Here is a 19,034-nt window from a genome sequence, read left to right as displayed (position 1 = left end):
CAATAGTGTAATGCAACATAGCAGCTAAAATGACCCTTTTAAAACAGAAGTCAAATCATGTTACTTATACGATCAAAATATTCCATAAGGTATTTCTCTGAAGGAAAACACAAAGTACTTAAAATGACCTACAGAGTAATTCACGACCTGGCACACTTCCAGTCCATTGTACCATTGACTACTCCTCTTGACCTCACTTTCAGACTACAGCCAAGAAAACCTCCCTACTTACTCTCAGTACAACAAGCACAGTTCCACATGTGGACTTTGCACTTGTTGTACCCTTTATCTAGAATGTTCTTTCCCAGAAACTCAGGTTATTCTCCCCCTTGTCAATGATATCTCTCTTCAAATACCTTGTTATCAAAACAACTTTCTCCAGAAATATTGTAGGACAATAATATATTGTAGATTTTATGCCTCAGACCTGGAATTAGCCAATTATCCTAGTGTTTCTGTTTCCTTTTCATGGGAGATAGTATTTAGAAAACACAGTTTGGACAAAGGAGTGTCATTTCTAATGGCAAACAATATTAGAACTTCTGTATGTATGTATGTGTGAGTGTGCAACATGTGCGTATGCATATGTGTGTGTTATCTAACCTTTATACTTTTCTATCCATCTATCATATGTCTACATTAATATAGACATGTATGTAGAAGAAGAAATACACATGTAGGTATTTTAAAAATAAAATGTCATTTGATGTTACTTGAAATTTCTACTCATATTCAGTAAAACTTATCCTCTTCAATGTTATGCGTGTAACTCCTTTTCCCCGTAAAGAAGATAAAGAATAGTAAGGATACCGAAAATGATAAAAGTAGAATTGTGGCCAGGCATGGTGACTCATGCCTGTAATCCCAGCACTTTGGGAGGCCAAGGTGGGCAGATCACTAGGTCAGGAGTTCAACACCAGACTGATCAACATGGTGAAACTCTGTCTCTACTAAAAATACAAAAATTAGCCAGGCGTGGTGGTGCACACCTGTAATCCCAGTTACTCAGGAGGCTGAGGCAGGAGAATTGCTGAAACCCATGAGGCAGAGTTTTCAGTGAGCTGAGATCATGCCACTGCACTCCAGCATTGGTGACAGAACAAGACTCCATCTCAAAAAATAAAAACATAAATAAATAAATAAAATTGTTTATTGTAATCTAGCTTACACACAAAGCTTATTCAGAATAACAACACCAACATTGCCACTGATTTACGTTTTAAAAGTATGTTCTGCAAATGCTGTATCCATTCTCTCCTGTTGTACTCATGACCAGAACATACAGTTGTCAGGCCTCTGAGCCGAAGCTAAGCCATCATATCCCCTGTGACCTGCAAATATACATCCAGATGGCCTGAAGCAACTGAAGATCCACAAAAGAACTGAAAATAGCTTTAACTGATGACATTCCACCACTGTGATTTGTTTCTGCCCCACCCTAACTGATCAAAGTGCTTTGTAATCTCCCCCACCCTTAAGAAGATTCTTTGTAATCTTCCCCATCCTTAAGAAGGTTCTTGGTAATTCTCCCCACCCTTGAGAATGTACTTTGTGAGATTCACCCCTGCCCACAAAACATTGCTCCTAACTCCACCACCTATCCCAAAACCTGTAAGAACTAATGATAATCCCACCACCCTTTGCTGACTGTCTTTTTGGACTCAACCCACCTGCACCCAGGTGAAATAAACAGCCTTGTTGCTCACACAAAGCCTGTCTGGTGGTCTCTTCACATGGACTCACATGACAACAGTCAATACAAATTATACTCTCTCCTTTTTATCCTCTGTCAGTTTTCATTTTATAGGTAAATTTCAGTGTCTGTAATGCTCACCAGAAGTCTTTATGTCAAGGTATCTCCAGGCATTTTGGTTGCCTGAAGCTTATTCTTTAGTAGATTTTAAGAAAATACTTTTTAAAACAACATTCTGTGAGACCTTCCATGCTGATGATGACAAATTTTCTGCAACTTTTGTGCTTGAAAATAAGTTTGGTTAGATATAAAATTATAATTTTCTTCACTTTTTAAATTTAATCTTTTTTCCTTTTAAAAATGTTCTATTTCCCTGAAAATATTGTCAGTGTATTTTCTCTTCTTGGTCTTTATTTTAGAAAGATTCTTTCTTTTATTTCTAATTCTTTCCTGATTTCTATCCCCTCATTTCTGAATTATATTGTTCTTAAATTTTGAATGACTTTTCTGTTGCGGGAAGTCAGGGACCCCAAACGGAGGGACCAGCTGGAGACGGGGCAGAGGAACATAAATTGTGAGGATTTCATGGACATTCATCAATTCCTAAATAATAGTTTTATAATTTCTTATGCTTGTCTTTACTTTAATCTCTTAATCTGTTATCTTCATAAGGTGAGGGTGTACGTCACCTCAGGACCACTGTGATAATTTTGTTAACGGTATAAATTGATTGTAAAATATGTGTGTTTGAACAATATGAAATCAGTGCACCTTGAAAAAGAACAGAATAACAGTGATTTTTAGGGAACAAGGGAAGACAACCATAAGGTCTGACTGCCTATGGGGTCAGGCAAAAAGAGCCGTATTTTTCTTCCTGCAGAGAAACTATAAATGGATGTACAAGTAGGGAAGATATCGCTAAATTCTTTTCCTAGCAAGGAACATTAATATTAATACCCTAGGGAAGGAATGTATTCCTTGAGGGAGGTCTATAAATGGCTGCTCTGGGAATGTCTGTCTTATGCAGTTAAGGACTGAGATACACCCTGGTCTCCTGCAGTACCCTCAGGCTTACTAGGGTGGGGAAAAACTCTACCCTGATAAATCTGTGATCAGACTGGTTCTTTGCTCTTGAACCCTGTTTTCTGTTATTTAAGATGTTTATCAAGACAATTTGTGCACCACTGAACATAGGCCCTTATCAGTAGTTCTGCTTTTGCCCTTTGTCCTGTTCCCTTAGAAGTATGTGATCATTGTTAGATGCTTACTGCTTTTTACCTTTTGAAGTATGTGATCTTTGTACCTACTCCCTCTTCTTACACCCCCTCCCCTTTTGAAACCTTTAATAAAAACTTGCTGATCTGAGACTCAGGTGGGCATGACAGTCCTACCAATATGTGATGTTGCCCTGGTGGTCCAGGTGTAAAATTCCTCTTTTTGTACTCTTTCTCTTTATTTCTCAGCCAGCCGAAACTTATGGAAAATAGAAATAACCTATGTTAAAATATTGGGGGTGAGTTCCCCCGATACTTTTCCTTTATCTTTTAAGCTATTTTAATGTATTTAAGTTTTGTAGACCTTTCTTCTGCCCTATTTTCATCGCCTCTATGGACATCATTCATTCTTTTTTAGACTCTGTCCCTCTCTTTTTTCACAATAATTGTTGTTGATGAAAAAGCCAAACTCTGTAATATATTAGAATAGGTATATTCTGAGCCAAATGTGAGGAGCTTGGCCCATTATGCAGCCTCAGGAGGTTTTGAGAACATATTTCCAAGGTGGTTGGGATGTAGCTTGGTGTTAGATATTTTGAAAAAACATAAGACCCCAATAAATACATGTGAGATATGCATTAGTTTGGTCCAGAAAGGCAGGACAACTTGAAGCAGGGACTTACAGGTCATACGTGGATTCAAATATTTCCTGATTGGCAACTGGTTGAAAAGTTAACTTATTATCTAAAGAGCTGGAATCTTTAAGGCCTGTTATCTGTCATGTGATGTTTAAGCTGGTATCTTATTGCTATGAAGAGTATCAGTGTCAGTCTTAGTATCTCTATTTTAATGTTAATGCTGGTCAGTTACATGTAAAATCCAAAAGGGAGAGAGTATAATGAGATATGTCTGACCTCTCCTTCCCATTATGGCCTGAACGAGTTTATCAGGTATTCTTGGAGTCCCCTTGACTAAAAAAAGGGGTCCATTCAGTTGGTTGGGGGGCTTATAATTTTAGTTTTGATTGTATTTTATTTGTGAGTTATTTTTGTCAATTTAATTGTATTAAACCTTAGAATAGAATTTCTAATTTCATAGATCTAAATCTCTGTCTTCTGTTGTTTTGTAAAGAGTTAAAAAATAGCAACTTATTTTCTTTTTTCTTTTATTATACTTTGTAAATGATGAGTTAATGAGTGCACCACACTAACATGCCACATGTATACATATGTAACAAACCTGCACGTTGTGCACATGTACTCTAGAACATAGCAACTTATTTTCTAAGAAATCCTGGCTGTTTCTCCCTATCAATTTTATCCTAACTCCTTTTTCCTTTGCCTCTATTTTTTTCTAATTTATTTGAGTTCTAGTTATAGAAACTTCTGCTCATCGTGCAGTATTATCATGGAAAAGAAATGAAGCTAGTTCCAAGAGCTCTTAGGATGCAGAATACCCCACGCTTTGGACTTCATAGAGTCTCCTTGTTCTCAACCACTATGGGTATGTATACCTTCCCAATTACAGCTACTAGTCTCAAAATAATTTGCTGTACTTAATTTCAATTTAGTACTCTTTTTGTGTGTGTATGTGATTTCAGGCTTATTAGATGCCCCTTTGCTTTCTTCTGTTCTCATGCAAAGAGCCTGTCAGAGGTCTGCCTCCATCCACTTGCATTTTGGTAATTATGAGGATACACTGTCAATTTTTTTTTCTGAAGACATTGTCAATGTCTTCATTTGCTAGTTGCTCTGTATGGTTGGTCTGTTTTCTTTCCAGAATTCTCCTCTCATTTTTACAAGTTGAATTGACTTTTCTTGATACCAGAAAACTGAGGAGAATAAAAATAAAATCTGGAAATAAGTAAGATTCTTTGTTCAAATGTTGACAAATTATGGATGCCTGTGGGCATCTTGTTTATTGATTGATATTGTTTAATCATAGTTGCTATCTTATATAGAAAATAAAGTTTAAAAAACTAGGGATCTTCATCAATGTTCAACTACCAGCATCTTTCTGCTCCTTTACTTGTGATGTCCCTGGGTCAGAGAAATCACATATTTGCTGCTAAGTTTGAGGGAAAAAAAATAGAGTGCATGTGCAGTGCCTTTACATTATCCCTTCTAGTTATGAGAAATACACTTTCTGCTCAAACCTTCAGACTCTGAGTTTTACAGGGACAAGACCTCAAGTGAAGGAGATGGAGTACTCTTCAGTTATCAGTTCTGTTGTGACTGGTAAGGGGTCTAACTCGTGGCCTAAATCCTATGTATGATCATCCTACTGATTGCTGCTGCTCATCTCAAAATGATTTGCTGAACAATTGCAATGTCTCTACCTGTAGACTCCTCAGGAAAGCTGCCCTCCCCACACCAACCTGGTACATAACCAGTGCATTACAGTTTTTGAAGGAAATTGTAGTCAAGTACCCAGCAGCTCTCTACATACCTCCTTCGCCTCTTCACACCAACCATGATCTTTGATATATCTGCATTCCTAGCCTAGGTACCTTCATTTATTGGCTTCTTTATTGAAGCCCTTCACCAGGTCTCTGATATAGTTTGGATATTTGTTCCTGCCCAAATCTCCTGTTGAAATGTAATGCTCAATGTTGGAGGTGGGTCCTGTGGAGAGGTGATTGGATGATGGGAGCAGTTTCTCATGAATGGTTTAGCACCATCCTCTTGGCGCTGTCCTTGTGATTGCAAGTGAACTTTGTGAGATCTGGTCACTTAAAAGTGTGTGGCACCTCCCTTACTTCTCTCTCAATCTTACTCCTACTTTTACCATATGATGTGCCTGCTCCCTCTTCTCCTTCCACCATGATTATAAGCTCCCTCAGGCCTTCTGAGAAGCTGATCATATGCTAACGCCATGCGTCCTGTAAAATGTGAAGAATGATGAGCCAATTAAATATCTTTTCTTTATAAATCAGCCAGTCTCAGGTATTTCTTTATCACAATGTAGGAACAGCCTAACACAACTATTGTATCTGACAATTCAGTCCTTTTCAGCTCACTCCAGCTCTTGACAGCTGAGTGAATAAATTTTTCTAATTCTGGGCATCAGTATTAGGAAGCCTACTTGCTTAAATATATGTTACATGTACAGTAGCAATCTCAATATGTCTTATTTTACTTTTTAATTTGGTTTGAAATCCAAATGAGGAAAACAATAGTGTTATATATTGACCCCCTCAAAACCGTAATGTCTCCTGCCTTGGACTGAAATCTTGAGGAATAAACAAGAGCAAAACTGGAAAAAAAAAAAAAATTAGACTCAAATGTCAAGCTTTTGTTGGGCTGGGCATATGGGGTTAGGACCCTGAAAGTTCACAATAGCCCATATTGTGCATTACAGCTGGTCTTTATAGTAGTCTAATTAAGTTTTTTAAAGAAAACTGATATGGCCTGGATAAACACTTTTAATCCTCTGGTCACGTGATTTTTTACTTCAAGGTACACTTCAACTTATGGCAGCTTTAACCACAGGCTAGAGGTTGTTTCAATATTTGCTAAATTGACTGTGAGCAAGAGTATACAGGCCTCAGCAACATTGTGGTACACTGAGACTGCATGAAAGGAATGGAGAAAATGGTAGGAAATAAAATGGTTACTCCATGCCCACAGCTTTAGAAAAAACTGTGGCAGAAAGAAAAGATGCTGAGAGACTAGGATGTGCAAAAGTTAAGGAAGAGTGAAGTTTTAAGTATCCATCCCTGAAGATTCTAAATGTATTTGATTCTGATGAAACAAAGCAACTTTAGATCAGGACTTTGCTGAGGATGATCGTCCAGTGGAAAAAAAAAAATGAGAAGAGAGTAGAGAAATCACCTTTAGTGTTGCACAGGGCTAAGAAATTCCAAAGGCAGAGGAAATCATTCAAACTACTGTGGCATATGAATAAAAATGCTCACAAAAGATAGTTAAGCCTCTCTCGCTTGTAACCACCTTTCATGCAGTGTGGGGGTTCAGTAAACACCGGCTGAAAGGGCAAATGCAAACTAATAAGCTTTTATTACATGACAGGTACCTCAAACAAGACCTAACCATTGGGTTTCATTTGCTGCAAATTTCAAAATTACTATATAAAAGAGCTAGCTCAAAGGCCCCTGATCCAGACTTAGCTTAGGGTGGCTTCACTAGCCTACATTCCTGGCCTCTATTGACTTCTTTACTCTCTTCTTTCTTGGTAAAGACAAGAGATTTCTTCTTCTTCTTTTTTTTTCTGAGATGGAGTTTTGCTCCTGCCTCAGAGGCCTCCCGAGTAGCTGGGATTACAGGTATGTGCCACCACGCCCGACTAGTTTTTTAATTTTAGTAGAGACGGGTTTCTCCGTGTTAGTCAAGCTGGTCATGAACACTCGACCTCAGGTGATCTGCCTTCCTAGGCCTCCCAAAGTGCTCGGATTACAGGTATGAACCACTGCGCCCGGAGACAAGAGACTTCTTTAGACGGTATGTTCAGGAGAGAAATTGAACATGCCTACTTTACTCTTTTCTCCTATTTTTTGAGCCAGCTATCTGTGGGAAGTATACATTCTGTTCCACTTTTCTGTTTTTGCTTTAATTTTATTTTTTTAAAGTGACAGTGAATTTATTGAGAAAGTAAAGGAATAAAGAATGACTACTCCATAGACAGAGCAGCCTGTTTTAGGTTTGACATGGTCACAGGCTCTTGCATGGAGAGACTTCCCATTACCTAGTGCTGCTCATGACTGGGTATGTCAGTATTGAAAAACTACCTTACATAACGATATCAGTAGCATAACTAGTATGGGTCTCATAAATGGCAAAATGATCTGATCAGCTTTGTCAGTAATAAATATGCTGTTTTTTAAATTTGCCTTACTTTTTAATCTTAGTTTTACGTCGATTCTAATTTGTCCATTCAACTAGCTATTACATATTTACTCCCACAAAAGCCCAAGATCTACCACTTCCACCTCCTCTTATGTTATACACTCCTCTCCTCTTTCTGCTCCTACTCTATTCTCCCCACATGCTCATACCTTACATTGCAGTCACCACAAGTGACCCATAATTCTCCATACGTACTTCATATTTTGTGCCTTTGTTCAAGTTAATCCAGTTGGAACATTATTCTCATAGAAAAACTGCTCATCTTTTTTTTTTTTTTTTTTTGAGACGGAGTCTCGCTCTGTCGCCCAGGCTGGAGTGCAGTGGCGCGATCTCGGCTCACTGCAAACTCCGCCTCCCGGGTTTTACAAAACTGCTCATCTTTTATGATTCACTACAAAGGCATCTTCTTTTTCTCCTTGGCTCTGTTTCCAAGACAGAATTAATATGTCCCATATGCACGCAGTGCTCCCTAGGACATACATGTAGCCTACCTGGTGTGCTTAGCTGTAAGCCTGCTGTTTTAGCTTGGGCTGTCATAACAAAGTACTGTGGACTGAAGCATACTTTCTCACAGATCTGGAACCTGGAAGTCCAAAATCAGGGAACCAGCACTGGCCAGATTCTGGGGATAACCCTCTTCCTGGCTGGTATAACACTGCCTTTTCACTCTATTCACAGGATGGAGATGAGAAAGAGCGAGTTCTCTGGTGTCTCGTCTTATAACACTAATCTTATTAGATCAGGACTCCACCTCGTGACTTTGTTTTATCTTAATTACTTCCATAAAAGCCCAAGACCAAAATATAGTCAGTCATACCGGGGGGTTGGAGCTTCAACCTGTGAACTGGAGATAGGGAGCACAGTTCAGTCCATAACACCTACTTTTCATGGCAAGAATATTATACACTTCAAAAGGGCAGAGGATTTTCTCATGTAACTTTACTTATGGCACAGTCACCAGCACAGCTCTGCATGATCAGGAACATTATTTTCTTATGGATACCCACCATTTTCAACCTAATTCTAATTACACATGTTAAAGCTATCATATATCTCTTTCCATTCTAAGTCTTTTTGTGTAGTGACCTGTATATATCAGAAATACATTACTATACATCTGCTCAAAAGTTATGTCTTTCATAATTATGTAGGAAGAAGCATCATCAAAATTAAAAATAGAAATAAAAATAAAGGTGAAAAGTAAATCACAAAAGCAAAGCCAAGAAAAGCATTTAAAGAAAGCCTCACTCTAAGAAAAACACAAAGTGCTTCTTTCATTACATCATAGTAAGAAACACAAAGAGTAAGTAAATAAATGTGGTGCTATTTAATACAGAGCTGATAGCCTGTGAACAGAGAAACCCATTTTATTTCTCTGCATTTCCCATGTCACTGACCACCTTGCTTGGTGCTAACATTTCACAGCATTTTATTGAATAATGTCCCAGGCATCCTTACATTTCTAGAGCACAACAGAAAATCTGGTTTATATCTACTATGTAAGTCAATGTTAAACTAAAAGTTAAATGAAAGTTTGAAATAAGTAGAAAGCATTTGCTATGACGTGGACTTTTGTTATAATAAATTAACACAGAACATATTAACTTTACAAAGAAAAGAAGTTTTTTTTTTTTTTTTTTGAAAGTACTAATGTTTTCTAGCCAAGTTTATAACATGATTTCAATATTTTAGGCTGATTTCCCAAAAGGTTGACTTCAAAATTTTGTAATTTCTGCAGGAATTCTCCCCTGAGGTCTTACTGCTTCTGAGAGGCAGAGTCCATGATTAATTTTAATATTCCAAGACATTTAAAACCATGCTAAATAAAAATTATTTACAAAATACATTTTTGATGTTTAGCTTTTGGTTCAGTTTATTATCTGTCATTTTGGTTTATTATAATGTGCTCAACTAAGGGTAACTTATCATCTCTTCTTCCTGCTTCCCTTTACCAAACATGTATATCCGGCAGTGTTTCTATATTGATTGTTACAATGTCAGCAAATCAATCAAGCAATTTGGAAACTTGGAGTCATTCTTCAGTTTTTTTTCCTTACATGCTATATTCAATCTATCACACAGTTTTGTGGATGTTTTTCATTAAATATTTCTTGATTTTTCCCAGTATTTTCTATCCCTACAGCCATTGTCAACAATTATGAACATTATCTCTTATCTGGATTACTGAAAGAAACTTCTGTTATTGTCACAGCTTTATCTGCCCCATACTTTTTATCAATGTATTCACCTAACTATTGGAAGAATGATCTTTCTAAAATAAGAATCATCATGTTAATCCTCTGAATTAAACCAACAGTGGATCATCTTTATTAATAACACAAAGTTATATTCATTAGTACATAAACTACTCTCCAAAATCCAGTATTTTTCTGCAATTCCAGTCCCATCCATCATCTCTGTCTTTCATAGCCTGCACTTCAGATATAGGTAAATCCTCTTTAGTTTCCTGAAAATACACTTATGACTTTCTTCATATTACCTTTGGCCAGACTTCTTTCTGTCTTCTGATTGTCCTCACGTCCATTCACACTTCAATATCTCTATCAAACTTTTTCTTTTGAAGATGCCCTCTCATCCCAGCCAGTGTCAGATAATTTATGGTATTTGTCATATCCTATTAGTTTGAATTTTTATTCCATTTCTTCTGAGCTCTACCAATTCCTAGTTTATTTATTTTTGTCTTGCCGTATTTTCCCTGAATTCTTGTATCTGTGCCTTTGTTCCTTATTTTATAATTACAATTTCTGTGTTGTTTTGTATATTCATGACCATATATAAGGGTATACATTTCATTTACGGTATGAAAATATTTTTCTGGCTAAGATTTTTACTTGCCACCTGTCTTCTTGTTTCCTTTATCCTTTTGCCATGAAACATCTTATGTTCCTGTAGGTTTCTTTATGATTATGACTTACCTTTCTATGAGATTGTCTTGGACCAAGAAACTTATATTGAGGAGAAAAAGATAGAGCCTAGTTTCTGGCTACCAAGAATTTTCTGTAACGCAGATGTGTGTGTGTGCGTGTGTCAGAGAGAGAGAAAAAAGAGATCATTTAGGCTTCACTCCTCTTCATGCCACAGAGGTTGGAAATCAAGATCAGGTTACTGTGCGTTCTTTTTCAGCATGCTTCATCTATAAACCTCTTTCTCTAAATTTGACTTGTCTATTTCATTTAGGAATGTTTTTCAAGCAAGTAACTGTGATGATTTTCATTGTTCTAGATAAGGTTTTCTTTTTTTCTTTTTTTTTTTTTTGTCCTCAGGTATGTGCCACATTTCTCAAAGTATGATTCTCTACTAGCATTATCTGATGTCAGCAGTGGTGAGTGTCCTCTCTCAATGTCGTGTGACACTTCTTTTTGACCTTGATTGCTACTGTAGTCCAGAGATATAGTTATCTATCTCTTTCATAGAAGATATTTGGGCTTTTTATTCATGCTCTTCTAACCACTTTAAGTGATTTCTGAGAAGGGAAGTGGAGAATGTCATCTTTCCTTTGCTTTGTATTAAATAAAAAGCAATTATACAGTATTGAAATCATTATTACAAGTGAAATTGGTCTTACAGATTGAGAGTATCTTGAGGACAGAAAATATCTCTATTATTATTATTATTATTATTTATTTATTTATTTTTTTTTTTTTTGAGACAGAGTCTTGCTCTGTCGCTAGGCTGGAGTGCAGTGGCACGGTTCAAGCTCACTGCAACCTCTGCCTCCCAGGTTCAAGTGATTCCCCTGTCTCAGCCTCCCGAGTAGTTGAGACTACAGGCATGCACCACCATGCCTAGCTAATTTTTTTGTATTTTAATAGAGATGGGGTTTCACCATGTTGGCCAGGATGGTCTCGATCTCCTGACCTTGTGATCCACCCGCCTCAGCCTCCCGAAGTACTGAGATTACAGGCATGAGCCAGTGTGCCTGGCCAATATTATGCATTTTTCAATTTGCAGTTTTTATTCTAGATTATGCTATATTGCCAATATTTAATACATCCTAACTGAAGAATCAGCTTAGACAAGTAGAGAGGATATCGGCGGCACTATAAGTTGAAGCCATTACAGCCAAAGTAAAAAAACTGCAGTGCAGATATAAAATAAAATATGTATAGTATCTGGGAATCAGTTTATCTTGTAGCCTTTACTCAACTGCAGTTTTGTATTTGTTTTCATTTTATCAATTTACTATTATTTCTTATAAATCTGAAGTTTGTGGTAAGCCTTTAAATCATTCAACCCTAGCACTAGGGTTTCCTTTTCCAAGCAGAATTCCTTTGTGAAAATTTCCTTTGCAGAATTCCTTTGCAAAAGCAGTTGCCAAATGTCAATGTCCCCTTTCTGAGCTTTTAAAAGAAAGTGTATTTTGTCCTTTGCCATATTAAGATATACAAAATATTTACCTCTGTTATGCTGAGTTTTAGCCATCATTTTGAACTGATAGGAAATTATATTTTTAGGCTCCACCATGTCTGTAACATATATGCCTTTTCTGTGGAATGTTTTGATTCTATTTCAGGAAGTATAGCACAATGACTAAGAGCATAGGCTCTGAAATTAGATGTTCTTTTGTTTGGAATTCAGACTCTACTACATCTTATTCACCTTATGCACAGCATTTAACCATTTTATGTCCTAGTTTCCTTAGTTATAAAATGGGGATAACAATACCTACTTCACAGTGTTATTTATATTATTCCTATGTGTAAATATTAAATACTAGGATCAAAGTATGTTTTCTCAGCTAAATTGCCCAAAACTTATTTTTCTGTTGGCTCTGTAATATTTTATTCAGCAGTGATTTTTAAATTCAGGGAATAGTCAATTGTAGAAAATATAATCAAGGATGCAGAGATTTACTTCTAGTAATAATGTCTTATCATTCTTTTTTTCTCGTAAAATTCTTCGGGGGTCTCTTCATCCCACACATCCTGTTACAGTTACTCAGTTCCAAAGATTCTGGGCAATGTCAATCTCTCAGGTAGCCATTTCTCCACAGAACAAAACAGTTGTGTGTATTTGACTTTGAATAATGTAGATATAAATGATGAACCTATAATTAAAACATATTTCTGTTTTTATGATCAAACATCTTTTACATTTTTGAGTATACATCTTTAATCGTATAAAAAGCAGGTGGCTGGGTGCATTGACTCACGCCTGTAATCCCAGCACTTCGGGAGGCCGAGGCAGGTAGATCACCTGAGATCAGGAGCTCAAGCTCAGCCTGGCCAACATGGTGAAACCTTGTTTCTATTAAAAATACAAAAATTAGCCAGGCGTGGTGGCTCACGCCTGTAATCACAGTTACTTGGGAGGCTGAGGCAGGAGAATCACTTGAACCTTGGAAGTAGAGTTGCAGTGAGCTAAGACTGTGCCACTGCACTCCAGCCTGGGCAGCAGAGAGAGACTCCATCTCAATAAAACAAAAACAAACAAACAAAAAAAACCCAATAAGCAAAACAAATAAACCAACTTCACTATTATGATACGGTAAAAAGTTTACTTACAAATAAATTGTTCTTATTGCTGTTCATAAAGAATTAGCCGCTGTACGCTATAAATGATTATACATGTTTATTTTATTAAACCTCATAAACATGTATAAAAGTATATATAAACATTTATTTTATATTAAGATAATCTACCATTTTGCTCTTTATATTATTTATACCAAATTTAGGCCTAAATATGTAATACGTAAATCTGGCATAATGTATTTGTCAACTTATAATAAGGTCACAAAATAGTGTATTTTAAAACTTTTTATTGACATGTAACATACATACATACTTGTGTGTTACATACATACTGTTATGTTTATTGGACCTAGACCAATAAATGGAACATTATTAGCACAGGATAAATCCCCATTGTGTCTTCTTTTCGTAATTAATCCTACCAAAGGGTTACCTGCACATGTACCATCTGAACCTAAAGTAAAAATAGGGAAAAAAATTACTGATTTCTAACTACATAGTTATAACTCTCTTTGAACTTTAAATACAAGGTCTCATTACAAAATGTATTTCATGCTTAGCTTTATTTCCACAATATTATGTTTTCTGTGAGACTTAATCATATTTTGCATGTCATATTTTATAATCATTGCTGTAAATATACTGTTTATAAACATTTGGGTAGTTTCCACTTAGGAATATTATGAATTATGTTACTATAAATATTTTAGCATGTCTTTTTGTCAACATATGAACTAATATCTATTTGAATATAAACTTAGAATAGAATTGCTAAATCATAAGTAAGTACATATCCAGCTTTAGTAGATAACACTAAACAGTTTTTTCCAATGTGGATGTACCATGATAAGGAGTTCTCTTTTGGGTCCTTGTGTCCTCTTCACTAATAACAGTTGGAACCTTCTCATAAAAATTCTAATATTATTGAAATCCAAAGGGAAATCAAATTATCTCTGTTTGCCAATGATATGATTCTACATTTAGAAGACCCTAAGAACTCCACCCAAAGGCTCCTAGAACTGACAGATGACTTCAGTAAAATCAATGTACAAAAATCAGTAGCATTTGTATACATCAACAATGTGTAAGCTCAGAGCCAAATCAGGAATTCAGTTGCATTCACAGTAGCCACAAAAATACAATACAATACAATACCTAGGAATGCATCTTCCTAAGAAGGTGAAAAATCTCTGCAATGAGAATTGCAAAACAGTGCTGAAAAATTTCTGAGATGACACAAATAAATAGAAAAATATTTTTTGCTCAGAGACAAGAAGAATCAATTTTGTTAAGCTGACCACACTACCCAAAGCAATTTATAGATATAATGCCATCCCTATCAAATTACCAATGCCATTTTTCACAGAATTAGAAAAAAAAATTAATTCATAAGGGACCAAAAATGAGGTAGAATTGCCAAAGCAGTCCTAAGCAAAAAGAACACAGCCAAAGATGTTACACTGCCTGAATTCAAATTATACTACAAGGCTACAGTGACCAAAACAGCATGGTACTAGTACAAAAACAGACACATAGATCAATCAACAAGGCTAGGGAACCCTGAAATAAAGCCACGCACCTGCAGCCACCTGATCTTCAACAAAACTGACAATAACAAGTAATGCAGAAAGGACTCCCTAGTCAATCAATGGTGCTGGGATAACTGGCTAGCCATATGCAGTAGATTGAAACTGGACGCCTTTCTTTCACCATGTAGAAAAATTAACTCCAAGACAGGTGAAATAATTAAATATAAGATCTAAAATGATAAAAACTCTAGAAGAAAACCTAGGAAATACGATTCTGGATATTGTCCTTCACAAAGGATTTATAACTAACTCCCCAAAAGCAATTGCAATAAAAACAGAAATTGACAAGTTGAACCCAATTAAAAGAAAGAACTTTGGCACAGGAGAAGAAACTATTGACAGACATCCTAGAGAATGGGAGAAAATATTTAAAAACTATGCATCCAATAAAGGCCTAATAAACAAGCAAAAATCAAATAACTCCATGAAAAAAAAAATAAGCAAAGAACATGAACAGAAACTTCTGAAAAGAAGATATACATGCAGACAACAAATACGTGAAAAGAAGCTCATCATCACTAATTATTAGAGAGATGCAAATCAAAACCATAATGAGATACCATCTCACACCAGTCAGAATGGCTATTACTAAAAGGTCAAAACACACCAGATGATAATGATGTTGCAGACAAAACGGAATGCTTTGGGAATGTAAATTAGTCAGCCACTGTAGAAAGCAATTTTGAGATTTCTCAAATAACTTAAAAACAACTACCATTTGACCAAGCAATCCCACTAGTGGTTATGTAGCTAAAGGAAAATAAATTGTTCTACCTAAAAGACACATGTACTTGTATGTTCATCACAGCACTATTCACAACAGCAAAGTCATGGAATCAACCAAGATGTCCATCAATAGTGGACTGGATTTAACAAAATGTGGTCTATACGCACCATGGAATACTGTGCAGTCATAAAAGGGAATGAAATCATGTCCTTTGCAGCAACATAGATGCAGTGGGAGACCATTATTCTAAGCAAACCAATGCAGGAACAGAAAATGTTCTCTTTAAGTGGGAGCTAAATGCTAAATACACGTGTGCATAAAGATGGAAACAATAAACTCTGGGGACTGCTTGACAGGGAAGATTGGGAGGGTGGCATGGGTTAGAAGACTACCAATTAGGTATTATGCTTACTTCCTGGGTGACAGGATCATTTGTACCCCAAGCCTCAGTGACATGTAATTTACCCAGGTAATAAGCCTGCACATGTACCCTCTGAACCTAAAATAAAGGTAGAAAAAAAAATTCACTTAAAAAAAGAGTTGCTGCAGATCTCAGGATTCAAACTAGTTAGAATAATATTAAAACAACTTAAATTATTCATATATTGAAAAATCTCTATTACTTTAGCAAAAATGGACTTTAAAGGTTTGGATTTAAATTTTCATAAAAAGATAATTTATATGAGAAAATAGGCAAATATCAATAGGTAAACAGTTAAATACTGTATCTAATACAATATTAGATATTTCATCAATGGGGTAAATATTTTCTCTAATTCACTTTCAATTTCATAATTCTGTTGGTAAAAAATAGTATAATGTGATATTAAAATAAGCCAAAAAAAGTGAGAGAAATGTGCTTTAATGGATATACTTTCCTTACTCCTACAATTTATCAGTAAGAAGTCTGTCATAACTAATGAGAAATTTTTTAGTTTATGAAAAGATTGTTTTAAGGTGTTATTAGAAAACAACTGTGTTCCTATATTTATTTACTTTTCTTCTTTTTGAGATAGAGTTTCACTCTTGTTGCCCAGGCTGCAGTGCAATGGCGCAATCTCGACTCACTGCAACCTCCGTTCCCAGGTTCAAGCGATTCTCCTGCCCCAGCCTCCTGAGTAGCTAGGATTATAGGTATGCGCCACCATGCCTGGCTAATTGTGTATTTTTAGTAGAGATGGGGTTTGTTCATATTGGTCAGCCTGGTCTCGAACTCCTGACCTCAGGTGATCTTCCTACCTCGGCCTCCCAAAGTGCTGGGATTACAGGCATGAGCCATTGCACCTGGCTTATTCATTTATTTTAAAAGCTGAAATTTATGGAATAGTTATTGGACTCTAGACAGTATTCTTCCTAAATCTCCTTCAAAAATAAAGGAATATCATATTAAACAAAGGAATAAATTTAGATTCAAGGTTTCTTTACCTTTTCTGATAAGATACAGTTAAGTTTAAATGACTTTCAAAATTACCACTATAGCAATACATTTATTTCCACAATTCAGAATTCTTGATATGCCTGCTATTAGTATTATTTTTTACAATTCAACTGGTGCAAACAGGGAGTAAATCAGTACTATAATCTCCAAACATGCTCCCTGGGCCTGGAATCTAAAACCATCTGGACTCTATGACAGTGTTCTATTTATTACATACAAAAGCCTGGATTCTGCTGATGCATAAACAGTAATTAAACACACAAGCCAACCATGCATGCCAGTTCTGTGAGAACTATCCTCTGAGTATCTTCGAGTTTCCATGCCAATGAGCTTATTGAGAAATTGGCTGGTGATTAAAGATTAATGATTTATGGTTGCAAGCGAGGTTCATTTACTGCTTACTGAAATATGTCTGACAGTATCTTTTTTATTTTTCCAGGATCCTTAGTCAGAGAGATATTTATCCTTAAGACAATATCTCAATTAATTTTAAACATGAGCTTAAAGTGGCAACATATAAAATCTCTAGTATTGTAATATCTTGTTACTCACAGAGCACGCCTCTTTTCCTATATCCTTTTTGATAAGCAAGTGTATTTTGTGTGCATTTGAGTATAACTCTTACACTTCATATGTTGGAGGGAGTAACCATTTAGTATGGTTTTTTCTTTATAATTTTGCTTCTCTAATTCGTATCTTCTGTGGCTGGTCACAGGGTGCTTAAAGCAAGAGGACATGATGGATGAAAAAGAAAAACAATAGAGGCATTTACAAAGAAGCCTAGTTGTACCTTTAGTTAATCAGCATTTTACTTTTTAAAGGTGGTTAGATTTCTCAGAATCTGTTGATTCCCAGGAGAAAGCATATGTTGGGGAGAATAGTCAGTTATGTGTAAAAATAAACTAGTAGTTACAGCTGGGGTTGTGAAAACTCATAAGTTGTTTCAGAAGACAGTAGATTTTTCAGTGCTATATTCTTACAGCTATTGGAATCTGTTAATTCACTCATACCAACATAACATATAATTTGCTTTACAAATGTAGTAAAGTATAACTGAAAATATGACTGACCCTTTCATAACCTTAATAGTTCTATAAATACAGAACTAAAGTAATTCATAAAGCTGTTAAAATTAATTATGCCATTAAAATAAACTCTAAAGTACATTACATCATTACTGTAGTAACCTAACTATGAACTTCTCTGAGTCAGCAAAGTGAATCAATGGTGATGAATGATTATTACTGCTGAGCACTGCATGAATTAAATGCTTTCCTGGTCAGGAAGGTACTTTCTTCCAATACAAACAGGTTTGTCTTCATTGACTATTTGTTTCTGGCCTATGGTCCTTCTCTTTTATGAAGTTATTTGGCTTGGGATGCTACGCTTTGGCAGGCACATATTTGGCTAAAGCTGCTTCTCTTGTTAATTTCTTTTTGAAATTCTGACATCAACTTTTATTTATGGTACTATGTTGTTCAGAAGGTTTATGATTATGTACAGATTCCTGAGTTTTCAACTGCACCGCATTTTCTTTAAGAGAGAGGCATGGGCTGTCAATATCCTTAAAAAACAGATTAGTCAGTTTTAAACTCTCCATGGTTTCACCTCTATATTGAAGAACCATGTTGTCAAGGCCCTTGCTGAAAAGTGCAAGAATTGCCTTGATTTCTATACTCAGCATGGAGTAAATGTAAAAACAGCTTAGATAAGATCCACAACCAAATGAGAATTTCTGCCACTTGATTTAACCAAGACTTCCATTTTATGAACAATATCCACAACCTTTTGGGACTCTATTATTTTGTCTATTGTTTCTGCTCCAATTCTATCAGGTGAATTTTTCCTAGGTCCTATTTCTCACTTTCTCACAGTAAAAAGAAGAAATAATCCCTTCCTAGAGACAGCAGAGAAGAGTCTGCCAGTGAATCAAACGTGCAGACAGAGGCAGACACATTAACTAAATGACTCACTCCCAACCTAAACTAACATTGCCCCATCCAAATATTGCTTCTC

The sequence above is a fragment of the Trachypithecus francoisi genome, unplaced genomic scaffold, assembly GCF_009764315.1.
Source record: "Trachypithecus francoisi isolate TF-2019V2 unplaced genomic scaffold, Tfra_2.0 Lachesis_group7, whole genome shotgun sequence".
Classification (NCBI taxonomy): domain Eukaryota; kingdom Metazoa; phylum Chordata; class Mammalia; order Primates; family Cercopithecidae; genus Trachypithecus; species Trachypithecus francoisi.
This window is presented reverse-complemented; position numbering follows the sequence as displayed.